Source organism: Polypterus senegalus, chromosome 8 (assembly GCF_016835505.1).
Source record: "Polypterus senegalus isolate Bchr_013 chromosome 8, ASM1683550v1, whole genome shotgun sequence".
In the NCBI taxonomy this organism is placed as follows: domain Eukaryota; kingdom Metazoa; phylum Chordata; class Cladistia; order Polypteriformes; family Polypteridae; genus Polypterus; species Polypterus senegalus.
Genome location: NC_053161.1, coordinates 92698294 through 92713434, shown reverse-complemented (window position 1 = coordinate 92713434; position 15141 = coordinate 92698294).

Genomic DNA, 15141 nt, shown 5'->3' with positions numbered 1-15141 from the left:
TCCGGGATGTAAAGAAGACTTTTGGATCTGACCCGGAAGTGCTAAGAAGTCACATGGACAGGGGTTCAGGAGCACTTCCGGGTCACGGACTATATAAAGGACTGTAGGAGATCCCAGAGTTGAGCTGAGTCGGGAGGAAGGGTGGCAACGAGTCTGGGAGAGGAGGATTTGATTATTGTATTGTGTATATTTATGAGTATTATGGAGTGGAGGGTGCTTGGTGCACATTATTATTATAATAAATTCATAATTTGGACTTATCTGGTGTCTGATGTATTGTCTGAGGGTTCAAGGGACCAATAGCGTCCCAATCTGTCACAACATGTAATGCAGGACAGATACATACCTAAATTTGGAATTAATAGGAAACTAAAAAAATTCCACGGTAGATTAATAAATGATTTAAAAAAGAGTTGCAAATTAAAAAACTACTTTATAAGGCATTTATAACTAATGACTGCAAAGTGAATTGAAGAGCGTATGAGAACAACCATTAAGAAGACAGTTGGAGAGGTATATAGCAGATAAAGCGAAAGAAGACCCTATGAGATTCTTCAGTAATTTTAGTAGTAAAAGAACAGTCAACAATTAGGTCAAGTGCATCAGAAATAGTAAAGGAGAATTAAAAGATACAGACAATGAAATAGTGGATGCACTAAACTTACATTTTTCTGAGGTGTTTACAAGTGAGCAAGTGGATAACCTCCCAGAGGTAAACGCGATTAGTAAGGAGGTACTGAAAGATTTGGAAATTGTAGAGGGAGAAGTGTTGCTCAGATTAAATAAGCTGAAAACAAACAAATCACCAGGACCAGATAATATTTACCCTCAAGTTCTTAAGATGGCTAGTGAGTACATATATAAACACTTGACACGTAGTTTTAGGAAATCAAAGCATACTGGAGAGATTCCGAAGGACTGGAAAATGGCAAATATCATCCCATTATATAAAAAGGGTGACGGGCAGATCCAAGCAACTATAGGCCAGTAAGCTTAACATGCATCACAGGAAAATTAATGGAAGGAATTATTAAGGATAAGATTGAGCAACACCTGGCAAGGACAAGAGTTATTCTGAACAGTCAGCAAGGGTTCAGAAGAGGGAGGTCATGTTTTACTAACATGTTGGAATTCTATGAGGAGACAACAAAAGGATATGATCAAAGTGGAACATATGATATTATTTATCTTGACTTTCAGAAAGCATTTGATAAGGTGACACATGAGAGGTTGGGCATCAAGTTAAAAGAAGTGGGAGTACAGGGTGATGTTTTTAGATGGGTACAGAATTGGCTCAGACACAGGAAGCAAAGGATGATGGTATGAGGAACCTCATCAGAATTGGCCGATGTTAAGAGTGGTGTTCCACAGGGATCAGTGCTAGGGCCGCTGCTGTTTTTAATATATATAAATGATTTAGATAGGAATATAAGTAACAAGCTGGTTAAGTTTGCAGATGATTCCAAGATAGCTGGATTAGCAGATAATTTGGAATCCGTTATATCATTACAGAAGGACTTGGATAGCATACAGGCTTGGGCAGATTTGTGGCAGATGAAATTTAATGTAAAGTATTACACATAGGAAGTTGAATATGCAATAGGTGGTCGGAAAATCGAGAGTACACCTTATGAGAAGGATTTAGAAGTCATAGTGGACTCTAAGCTTTTGACTTCCAAACAGTGTTCAGAAGCCATTAAGAAGGCTAACAGAATGTTAGGTTATATAGCACAATGTGTGGAGTACAAGTCCAAGGAGGTTATGCTCAACTTTTATAATACACTGGTAAGGCCTCATCTTGAGTACTGTGTACAGCTTTGGTCTCCAGGCTACAAAAAGGACATAGCAGTGCTAGAAAAGGTCCAGAGAAGAGCGACTAGGCTGATTCTAGGGCTACAGGGGTTGAATTTTGAGGAAAGATTAAAAAAACTGAACCTATATAGGTTAAGCAAAAGAAGATTAAGATGTGACATGATTGAAGTGTTTAAAATTCTGAAGGGAATTAGTACAGTGGATTGAGACTGTTATTTTAAAATGAGTTCATCAAGAACACTGGGACACATTTGGAAACTTGTTAAGGGTAAATTTCGCACAAACATTAGGAAATTTTTCTATACACAAAGAACGACAGACACTTGGAATAAGCTACCAAGTAGTGTGGTAGACAGTAAGACTTTCAAAACTCGACATGATTTTTTTGGAAGAAATAAGTAGAACGGACTGTTGAGCTTTGTTGGGCTGAATGGCCTGTTCTCGTCTAGAGTGTTCTAATATTCTAATGTTTCTTGTGGAAAGCACTAGTTTTCTTCAAGGTGTCCATTCTTGAACCACGTTCTTCTTCAGTGTTTTTTTTATAAAAAAACAGAGTACAATTGTTTGTGTGTTATTAGTTTAAGCAGATTGTTGTTATCTATTATTTTGAGCCAGTTCAAGAATAAGTAATCAGTAATTAATGGAGAAATCCAGGTAATTCCAAAATGTTTCACATTTTCTTGCAACTGTATTCATTGCATTTTAGCATGCCAGGATCAGTGCAAGTGAAGTCAAGCATCTTTGTCTCAAAATTCTTTTAAACTTCAGATAAAAGATCACTACGCCGACAATTTTGATTTCATTCTGCTCTCAGTGATAACAAACTCCTCTTTCTCTTAGGTATTAAAGCAGCCCCAGACCATTATGCTCCCTGAACCATGCTTCATAGCTGAGGTGAAGTTTTGGTATTGGTCCACATCAGATTTTCTTCTTTATCTCTAAAATCATATTCTTCTTTCGGCTGCTCCCAGAATGGATCATTCATCTCCATCTGTCTTTGTTTTACATAATTTTCTGCCACATTAACTGCCTTCATGTCCCCCATCACTATATCCATAAACCTCATCTGTGACCCCTCTTTGCTCAATGTACCCCTCATCTCTCTTCTGCATATGCCCAAACCATGTCGATCTAGCCTCTCTCACTCAGTCACCAAACTGTTCTTCCTGTCTTGTCCCTCTAAAGTGAAAATCATAATATCTTCAGTTCTGCTACTTCTAGCTCTGCATCCTGTCTTTTCACAAGTGCCACCATCTCCAAACCATACAACAACACACCAGGTCTCACTACTCTTTTATAGACCTTTCACTCTTGCAGTTTATTGCAAATCATTCCTGTCACTCTTCTCCACCCAGTCCACCCTGTCTGTACTCTCCTTATCACCCCTCTGCTGTACTCTCCATTGCTTTGGACTGTTGAACCCAAATATTTAAATTTGTCTACCTTCACCACCTCTACTCCTTGCAGTCACACCCTTCCACCACCTGCCCTGTCATGTACTCCGTCTTACTCCTTCTGACTCTCATTAACTTCTCTCCAGTGTACACCTCCACCTCTCCAGGTTTACCTCATCTTACTCTCTACTCTTACTACAGATTAAAATGTCATCTGCAAACATTATAGTCAATGGAGACTCCTATCTGACCTCCATGTCTGACCTTATCTGCAAACTTCTCCAACACCATTGTAAACAGGAAAGGACTAAGTGCCAATCCTTAATGCAATCCCACTCTCACTTTGAACCAAGCTGTCATTCTAACCACACACCTCACTGCAGTCACACTGTCCTCATACATATCCTGTACCACCCTCACATACGTTTCTGCTGCTCCCAGCTTCCTTATACAGTACCATAACTCCTCTCTTGGCAACATGTCATATGCTTTGTCTAAGTCCACAAACACGCAATGCAATTCCTTCTAACCTTCTCTGTACTTCTCCATCAATACTCTTAAAGCAAACATCGCATTTATAGTACTCTTTCCTGGCATGAAACCATATTGCTGCTCACAGAACCCTGCCTCTCCTCCTCTGAGCCTAGCATCCATCACTCTTTTCCATTATCTTCATGGTCTGGCTAATCAACTTTATACCCCTGTAGTCACTGCAGCTTTGCACATCTCCCTTCTTCTTGAAAACTGGTACTAATATACTTCTTCTCCTCTCCTCAGGCATCTTCTCGTCTTTCAAAATTTTCTTAAACAATCTAGGTAGAAACTCAATTGCCATCTCACCTAAACATCTCCATGCCTCCACTGGTATACTGTTTGGATTAACTGCTTTTCCACTTTACATCCTCTTCAAAGCTTCCCTCACTTCATCCTTGCTGATTCCTGGTAGTTCGTGATTTACTATCTTCACTTGATCCACCCTACACTCTGTCTAATTTTCTGTATTCATAAGTCCTTCAAAGTACTTCTTCCACTTTTTCAACACACTCTCCCTGTTTGTCAGGAAATTTACAGTTGCATCTTTTATCACTCTGACCTGAAGCATGTTCATCTCCACTTGGCTCCTTTGTCTGGCCAATCAGTACAAGTGATTCTCCCCTTCCTTTGTGTCCAGCTTGTCATATAGCTCGCATACGTCTTTTACATTTTTATTTTAAAAATTATTTGTACAAAATGTCCATTGAGAATTCGCAGATTGATATTCTGTAGGCACCACTATGCAAGGAAAATTTTATATGTCACAGGTTGGCTTCGAAGAAGGGAAAATTCAAATCATTTAAGTCTATAAACATTCAATTTAGTCTTCATTTTTTCTTGTATGTGAGGAGAAATGTTTTACTATGTAGATTCCATCACTATAGTAATCAAAATATGAAGCAGATTTACAGAAGAAGGCCTGCTTTTACTCTAGGGAGGATATTTTCTGCCCCAAATACAGCTAGCAGTAATGGCAATAGCTTTGCTATTTCTAATTTGAGTACATTAACATGCATGCATGACTGATGGTTGCTTGAAAGAAACACTTGTCAATGTATAGTTGGGAACTACTTTCCTTTCTTTGCAAAACATAGTAAAAAATAGTCTGTATGCTATAAAATATTTTGCTTAAATTGATGAAGAACAGAAGGTTTCGATTCTATGTAAGTTACATTTATGCTTGCTATATTTCTGTTACCATGCCTGCCTGTTCTCTCTTTTCTGTTCTGATCTTGCTATGTTCCCTTGTTGGAAGCAGCTGGCAGCTTTTCTCTTTGTCACAGTTCACTCACTGTATTTTATCAAGCTTGCCTGATCCACAGTGCACTAGTTCTTTGAGCTATCTTCAAGTCTCATATCCTTGTTTTTTCTTTGTGTTGGATTTCATTTTGCTTTGAAATTCTCTATTAATTAACTCCTCTGAAGTGGGTTTCCTGCTGCTCCTCAACCAACTCATGTTCTGACAAAGCCACACTTTCACTTTCTCTGTGAAAGTGTAGCACTTATGTAGTACTTATAGTAATGTACTGGGGAAAAATGTGTAACATTGACAGCAAAGAGATTTAAAACATGCAGTGTGTTTTATGCCCCCAAAGTATAACATAATACTGCATTTTTATGGCTGCTAGTCCATAATATGTTTTACACCTCATCCTACATAAAATTAAAGTTCTGTCTTTCTCTATGGAGACTTAAACTTAAAGAGGCAGGAACAGTTTTACCTAAGACAGAGTATACTGAGAATAATCTGATATGCATTTGTGACATTAATTTTTTTTACTCAGTTAGTATGTTACAAAGGGAATCTTTGTTTTTAATTATTTTTTAAATAACTAAAGACATGCAACAAGTTATTGAACTGTTTGCATTCAAAGATAATAGAATAGAAACAATGCAGCATTATATCAATGGTGTAATCTTTTCAATCCAGAGAATTTGTTAAATACTATGTTATCAAGTTTACCAGTGCTAAAACAACAAAAGACATTGCATTAATCTAAAGTTATTACTTAAATGGAAAAGGTATTATATAAAAAAAATGTATTATTATTATTATTATTATTATTATTATTATTATTATTATTATTATAAGATACTCTCTGAAGGGGAAGGAGCCTGAGCTAGTGCGCGAGGTCGAGAGGTTCCGGCTAGATATAGTCGGACTCACCTCGACGCACAGCTTGGACTCTGGAACCAATCTCCTTGAGAGGGGCTGGACTCTCTACCACTCTGGAGTTGCCCCCGGTGAGAGCGCCGAGCAGGTGTGAGCATACTTATTGCCCCCCGACTCGGAGCCTGTGCATTGGGGTTTACCCCGGTGGACGAGAGGGTGGCCTCCCTCCGCCTTCGGGTGGGGGGAAGGGTCCTGACTGTTGTTTGTGCGTATGCGCCGAACAGCAGTTTGGATTATCCACCCTTTTTGGAGTCTCTGGAGGCCAAGCGGAACGCGGCTTCGGTTGTTGCTGAGGCAAAAACTCGGGCATGGGAGGAGTTTGAAGAGGCCATGGAGAACGACTTTCGGACGGCTTCGAGGAGATTCTGGTCCACCGTCCGGCGTCTCAGGAGGGGGAAGCAGTGCAGTGTCAACACCGTATATAGTGGGATGGTGCGCTGCTGACCTCACTCGACGCTGTCGCTGAGTAGTTCAAGACCTCCTCAATCCCACTAACATGCCTTCCAATGAGGAAGCAGAGCCTGGGGACTCTGAGGTGGGCTCTCCCATCTCTGGGACTGAAGTCACCGAGGTGGTCAAAAAACTCCTTAGTGGCCGGGCCCCAGGGGTGGATGAGATACGCCCGGAGTTCCTTAAGGCTCTGGATGTTGTAGGACTGTCTTGGTTGACTGCAACATCGCATAGACATCGGGGACAGTGCCTCTGGATTGGCAGAACGGGGTGGTGGTCCCCCTCTTTAAAAAGGGGGACCGGAGGGTGTGTTCCAACTATAGAGGGATCACACTCCTCAGCCTCCCTGGAAAAGTCTATTCGGGGGTTCTGGAGAGGAGGGTCCGTCCGATAGTCGAACCTCGGATTCAGGAGGAACAGTGTGGTTTTCGTCCTGGTCGCGAACAGTGGACCAGCTCTTCACCCTTAGCAGAGTTCTGGAGGGTGCATGGGAGTTTGCCCGACCGGTCTACATGTGTTTTGTGGACTTGGAAAAGGCATTCGACCGTGTCCCTCGGGGAATCCTGTGGGGTGCTCCGGGAGTATGGGGTACCGGACCCCCTGATAAGAGCTGTTCGGTCTCTGTACAACCGGTGTCAGAGCTTGGTCCGCATTGCCGGCAGTAAGTCGAGCCCGCTTCCAGTGAGAGTTGGACTCCGCCAGGGCTGCCCTTTGTCACCGATTCTGTTCATAACTTTTATGGACAGAATTTCTAGGCGCAGCCAGGGTGTTTAAGGGTCCGGTTCGGTGGACTCAGGATTGGGTCACTGCTTTTGCAGATGATGTTGTCCTGTTTGCTTCATCAGGCCGTGATCTTCAGCTCTCTCTGGATCGGTTCGCAGCTGAGTGTGAAGCGGCTGGGATGAGAATCAGCACCTCCAAATCCGAGAGCATGGTCCGCAGCCGGAAAAGGGTGGAGTGCCCTCTCAGGGTTGGGGGAGAGATCCTGCCCCAAGTGGAGGAGTTCAAGTATCTCGGGGTCTTGTTCACGAGTGAGGGAAGAATGGAGCGTGAGATCGACAGGCGGATCGGTGCGGCATCCACAGTGATGCGGGCTCTGCATCGGTCTGTCGTGGTGAAAAGGAGCTGAGCCGTAAGGCAAAGCTCTCAATTTACCAGTCGATCTACCTTCCTACCCTCACCTATGGTCATGAGCTATGGGTAGTGACCGAAAGAACGAGATCGCGAATACAAGCGGCTGAAATGAGTTTCCTCCGCAGGGTGTCTGGGCTTTCCCATAAAGATAGGGTGAGAAGCTCAGTCATCCGGGAGGGGCTCAGAGTAGAGCCACTGCTCCTCCGCATCGAGAGGAGTCAGATGAGGTGGCTCGGGCATCTGATCAGGATGCCTCCTGGACGCCTCCCTGGTGAGGTGTTCCGGGCACGTCCAACCGGGAGGAGGTCCCGGGGAAGACCCAGGACACGCTGGAGGGACTATGTCTCCCGGCTGGCCTGGGAACGCCTTTGGGATTCTCCCGAAGAGCTGGAAGAAGTGGCCGGGAGAGGGAAGTCTGGGCCTCTCTGCTTAAGCTGCTGCCCCCGCGACCCGACCTCGGATAAGCGGAAGAGAATGGATGGATGGATGGATGGATTATAAGATACAGCTTGAGCCTGTGATATTTAATCCTGAATATGCTCCAACCTTCAAGTGTTGAATATAAGACAGAATATGAATATACGAGGGGGGACCCAAAAATAACCGGAATTTTGTTGTTAGGTTGGTACGTGGTTGGGCCGCTAGGGCAATCTAGTTACACTCCTCACAAGTCAGTCTGCCAAGTGCCATCAGTCTGGAAGATTGTGCTTGTGTTCAGTGAATTTTTTTGTAAAAGTAGTTTTGTGCAAGCGTCGTTTTTTTTTACGATGGCCGATTATCGTGAGCAACGAGCTGCAGTGAAATTTTGTTTTCTTCTTGAAAAAAGTGTTGCAGAAACTATTGTTATTGAAACGGTATGACAATCCTGAACCACCCACCCTACTCACCGGATTTAGCTCCGTGAGATATCTTTTTGTTCCCTCGGATGAAAAAAGACTTGAAAGGAAGGCGTTTTGCTGACGTCGATGAGGTAAAACAAGAAACGATCAGAGCATTAATGGGCATTACTTCAGACGAATTTAAAAAATGTTTCGAACAATGAAACAAACGGTTAGATAAGTGTATTTCTGCCAATGGAGAGTACTTTGAAGGAGGCTAATTGTAGTTTGTAGAGAAATTTTAATTAAACACGTTTTAAAAATATTTCCAGTTATTTTTGGGTCCCCCCTCGTATATGTTGATGTAGGTGCTGTTCATTCATCTGTCATAAGGAAAATATAAGAGATAAGTTTGCCTAACCATTATATGCATTTAAAGATGATAATAATTAATATATATAACAGGTTTCATGTATACTTTATAAATGTCCTTGAAATCATCTGTTTTAACTTTTCATTTCATTTTGCTATTTATTTAAATCATAAGTATCCTCTTACTTATGTTTTGACACATCTTATACTTTTTACACACTTATGTGTTTAACATTATTACATTTATGTCTACAGATAGGTAAGATACATACATACATACATATATACATCTTTTGTAATTATTTGATTTTATCAGTGGCCTCCATTTTTTCATTTAACAATGGTGGGGGGATATCATTTGAATGTTTAAAGATGAAATCATAAATGAAAAAACTGAGGGGATTGCTGGGCCCTGCTTGGGCTACGTTTAGACTATTATTAATGATAAGCCAGCAATCTGAGCAGAATTAAATTTGTTTCTCTTCATAACAACTGAAAAACTGTTTTCCCCATTGAGTTAGGAAAATGGTGTTTAATATTTATATTTTATATTGTGGCAGATGGCCGGGATGCCTCTTCTTTATATGGTCCAGGGGAACAAGCAGGGACTTGAACAGAACCTCCCAGCCTGGGTGGCAGTGGTGCCTCGGATTCCCGCAGGCCTCCATTTGGGATTCTCTACAACCCTGGGAGGATCCGGGGCTGCCACCAGGGGGCGCTGCATTGGTTCCTGAGCCCATGTGGGCAGCTCTTCCACCACACCCAGAAGTGAAACCGAAAATAGGTCATCAAACACCTGGAGCATTTCCGGTTGGGCTATAAAAAAAAGCCAGCAGCCACCACTCCAGGAGCAAGAGTTGGGAGGAGGGAGACAAAGCTTGCCAGAGAGGAGCAGTGGAGAAAGAGAAGAAGAATTGTGTGGGCTTGTGCTTATTGGGACTGTGCTGTGCCTGTGGGTACGGGAAAGGCGTTGCCCACAGGCGAAGAAAATAAAAACATTTATTTGCTTAATCAGTGTGCCTCCTGCACCTGTCTGTGCTGGGTTTGAGCGCTAGTATAATGTTTATATATATATATAAACTTTATCCATCCATCCATCCATCCATCCATCCATCCTCATCTGACTCCTCTTGATGCAGAGGAGTAGCGGCCTCACTCTGAGCCCCTCCTGGATGACTGAGCTTCTCACCCTATCTTTAAGGGAAAGCCAAGACACCCTGCGGAGGAAACTCATTTCGCGATCTCGTTCTTTCGGTCACTACCCATAGCTCATGACCATAGGTGAGGGTAGGAAGGTAGATCGACTGGTAAATTGAGAGCTTTGCCTTACGGCTCAGCTCTTTTTTCACCACGACAGACAGATGCAGAGCCCGCATCACTGCGGATGCTGCGCCGATCCGCCTGTCGATCTCACGGTCCATTCTTTCCCCACTTGTGAACAAGACCCCGAGATACTTGAACTCCTCCACTTGGGGCAGGATCTCCCCCCCAACCCTGAGAGGGCACTCCACCCTTTTCCGGCTGAGGATATAATATATAAACTTAAAATAACATATAAACTTTATTCCTTCCCTATATTTTCATCTTATTTTCAGTGCACCATCCTCAAATTTTAAATAGGAATATGACAACTACAGCATTTTTACTCAACTACTTAGCAAAACAATTGCATTACCTCACTGAATTACAAGTTCTGTTTAACAGTATGAATTTTTTGTCTCATTTTGGATTGTCTTTAGCCAAGATGCAATTCCAACAAATTCTAATTCCCCTGTTTTATTTCATCTAAATTTTTTCTGGGAAACTGATGACACCAAAAGGGATGTGTGACATTGCTAAACCCTTAAGAGACAATGTTTCTTTTTTCACCACTCCTACCCACCTGCAAAAGCCTTTATCTTTCTTTTTAATTAGTTTTGCAATTGCAAGATCACATGTAAAAAAAATTGTAGCATCAGTTTTGTAAAACTGTATGTAAAGTGAAACTCAGATGTTTTGCTCATTACTCCCTATTATATTTTCTAATGTTAAATTTTGCATAACCTATGGAACAAGATTTGGGAGCTGGACAATGACAGTGGAGGCATGATGCTGGTTGGTTTAGCAGGCAAATAGGAATTACATTGTTCTGTGTAAATTTGAGAATAAATTTTAAATGAACTGATAACCCTTCATTATTTAAAAAGAGAATGCTATTCTACACGTGTACATAATTACTAAGCTCAAAGTTCCAATCAATACTCAACATTATGTGCTTTTAAGGTTTATCATTTGCACTTATGTTAAGAAAACTACTGGTGAATTGGAAAATAAATGTAAAATGTGAAAAATAGTTTCAATTTAACATAACCACTACTACTACTATATTTTACTTAATGTTTACAAATAAGGTGTGTCAATCTATTTTTATTATTGACTTTAACTTCTGTTAGTATTCTTTTTCAAATCCTAACCCTAAGCAATATGGTTCAGTGTTTGCCACTCTGTTAGAAGAGGTGCATTTTTCACTCTTGATACAGGATTTTAAAGATGTAAATGATGTAATATCCCTACAATTTCCTACAGTTTATAGCCTTACATTTGTTCTAAATTTTGCAGTGTTAATATACATATTAAATACAATTTCACCCATAAACCTCAAAATGTACTGTAAGTAAGCATAAGCTTTTACGGTTTGAAATGGTTGTGACTAGGGCTGAAATGATTATTTGACACTATTTATAATGTTGACAATAAAAATTTGTCCACAGAAACTTCCTGTGTTAATTATTCATATACATTTTTAAGGAAGAACCTAATCTTTTAAAGTTGCTCCAGTTTTCTTAATCTTCTTGCCCCTTTTTTCAACTGCCCCTACAAAGAAGGAAATCTCAGGTGTAACTGCAGTACAGAATAATAAAAAAAAATCAGTGAACTAATAAGCAGATGAAATGTTTGGAAACACAATGCTTGTATTTTAAAGTCTGTTCTAACTGTTTTAGAGCAGCCAAGGAATGTGTGAAAGAGAGTAAAGTAAAGTCTTGATGTAATTACATTTTAATAAAAGGCAAGCTCTATAAACATATTTTGCAGAAATACACCCATGGAATTAATTCATTAAGTAAACCTTGCACATGCAAATTAAGTCAATGTGTAATGGATCTCCATTCATCTTTGGTTATCGTTCTGTCTGCTTTGCGAACAGAAGCCAATACTGGCTTGTAGTGTAAATTTTAGAGCTCCAAAAAATGCACTCATAGTACGAGGGACTCTGACTTTCAGAGAGTTCTGAATTTAGCAACAAAAAGTACAAAACAGGAAACAGTCACACACAAGTTGGCATTTCGTTACATTGCACTTAGTAACATACAGCAGCAAAATCAGAAATACATCAGAAAGTCAGAAATAGCCTATGGGTTTACAATGTGAAATATATAAGTCAATGTCTGTGTGTATACATTTATATATATATATATATATATATATATATATATATATATATATATATTGTGAACGGGACACAGACAGACGTTTCTTCCACCACACACACGTTTATTTACAAATATGTACAAATTGTTCAATGCACGAACCCAGTGCCTCCAGCACTGATCCCCCAAAGTCCGGGCCTTTCACAGTCCTTTTTAGGCCTTCTTTCCTTCAGTCTGCCTCCAGTCCTCTCTCCAGCTCCGTCCTCTTCCACCCGACTTCCGCTCTCGACTGTCGGGAGGCGGCCCCTTTTATCACACCCCAGATGGGCTCCAGCTGCTTCCCGGCATTCCTCCGCGGACATGCCCCAGTGTAGCAGAAGTACCGGCTGCGCACCCAGAAGCCCTACAGGTGTCCCCTGTCTTCTTCCCCCCAGCACTTCCTGGTGTGGTGGAAGTGCTGGGCTCCAGGGTTCTTCAGGCACTGGGGCGCCACCTGCCGGTGGCCACGGGCCCCTACAGTGTTGGGCTTCCAAGCCCCCTACCCGAGGCCACCAACAAAACCAGGGCGGTCGCCCCCTCGTGGTCGGGAGGAGGAACCAGCCCTCCTCCGGTCCCCTCGGGCGTCTCGGCTGCGCTCCACCCCCAGCCACCTGTGACTATATATATATATATATATATATATATATATATATATATATATATATATATATATATATATTTGCACTTGGGAGTCAACTTCATGGCTCATATTAATGTAATGCCAGGGGTTGGCATTGTGGCATAATGACTCATTTCTTACTCTCTCTGCAGAAGCAGTGATTGATGGCCTAAACACCCATGATGTCACTTCTGGTTTCTAATCACCAGGACCCTCCTCTTCCTGTTCATCATAGTGAAAACCAGCACTGACACCATTCTGCATGAGTTCGAAAGAAGTCCTGCATCTGAATAGATAATTAAAGATAATTTGCCCCAACTATATATATATATATATATACAGTATATATAAGGCAAAGCTGGCTGACTCATTTATTCACTAACCAACAAAAATGCTATTTTCTGTTTAGTTAAAAAGTTGATATTTGTCAGAATGATTCATGTAGTTTAGTAGGTATTTGCTAGGAAAGTATATATTGATATATTAATATTTAGGGTATCCCCCCCCAGTAGAAAAACTAAATACCCCAAGATGGGTAGCACAGCTAGTTTTGGATAACCCTGGACAACCTTGACAGAGAGAGAAATATGTAAGAGACATAAAAATAAAAATTCTTTTCAATGTGATGGCTAGAGTGATATTCTATATAAAATGCTTTTTATAATGTAACATGAACGTTCTATCCTAAAATAATTGGTATACAGCACTGCATTAAATCTTGAGACAAATGGGACATCCCTTATATTGACCACAAGATATGCTGAGAACCAAAATACTGCACACACTTAAAAAATCTTTCTAAAAATTTGGCAAGGTATACAGTAATTCTTTTAACATCAAGAAAAATGAAGGTTTAAGTTTCTGACCAGGCAGTGCATTAATCAGATTGATTAATTTTGTCATGAATACTGCAAAGTACAGTCTGTACATAGGCATGTATCTTTTATTCAAAGCAAATTTTTTCTTTATAGCAAATGAATCTCTCCTTAGGAGATCTTGAACTGTCTTATTTTATACTAGTTGTAGAAATACGATTATTCCCATTCTGTACATAACATGATTGCCATTCTTTCTATTCAAATAAATCATTGTTTAGATTAGACTTTCTGCACAGTCATGTCAGAGGACATGAGGTTTATAGTTAAAACTAGTTGAAAAAGTACAAAACTTGTGTTGCATAATCAAAGCATTGTATTAAAAGTACACAACAGAACATATTATAGTAACATTACAACCTAATGAAATAAGTTTTTTGGCTGTAAGAATTACCACTTAGAGTAAAAGTTATTTTATTATAGAACAGGTAGAAATGTATATTTCCTTTATTTTTATTTAAAAATGTTTTTTTTTACTTTAATGAATTTTGTAATAAAATAAACTATTACTCCTTTAGATTTGCACATTGTAGACAAACAGTTTTAAACCATCTCATAGAATTTATCAAACTGTTCATATAAACAAGAGATAAGTAGATTTTGCAACTCAGAAAATACAGAGTTCAAGGGAAGTTTATGCCAGATGATTGTAAGTAAACACCAACAGTTGCCATTAATTATTGATTGAGACAGACCTAGGTAATCATATATTCATGAAAGTAGTTCATAGTCACATGCAATGAAGTGTGATTAAAGGTTTTCTCTGAAAGCCTTTATGCATTGTGAATAAACTGCTAAATATTGAACCTTGCTGAAGTCATTTGGAACATTTTTTTCCTCCTTACAAGGGCAAGCTGGTCAGCTAAAACATGCAAAAGAAAAAAAGGTTTAATTCTCTGTATAAATAGAAAGATTTTTAAAACAATTGCACTATGGCATATCTTCTAATATTTCTGCCTTTACCATAGCATAATATTTATAGCATGGTCCTCAATTTCTGTTAATCATTTTCTTAATCTGAACCCATTTATTTGCTGCTTAACCAATATACATATTTGTCACGATTCAGAACCGTTCATTACTTATTTTAGTTTTTAAACAGCATCATTTAGGTTTTACGTGTTCTTAAAAAGTCAGCAGTTAGTAATGAGACACAAATAAGAAAAGGGACCACCAGCTCTCCAGCTAACTCTGTCCCATTTAAACTTGTGTGCAGCCCATTAAAACATGTATGAGCATCATGAAGTGGTAGTAACATTTTAGAAATAAATGAGAAAAAAAAAACAAAAGAAAGGGGCAAAAAATACAAACATGTTCCTGTCTGTACCATCCTCTTTAATAAAACCCCTGTGTGTGTCCAGGTGTCCGTGTGTGTGTGTCTTCTGGTGAAGTGTGCATGCGTGGGGCCGTGACGTGCGTCGCACCGTGCCCCACCTATGCGCAGGGCACCTTGGACGCACACACACTGGAAGTTGGGCACACAGTGAATGGCCTAGCCGCTGCCGCGCATGATA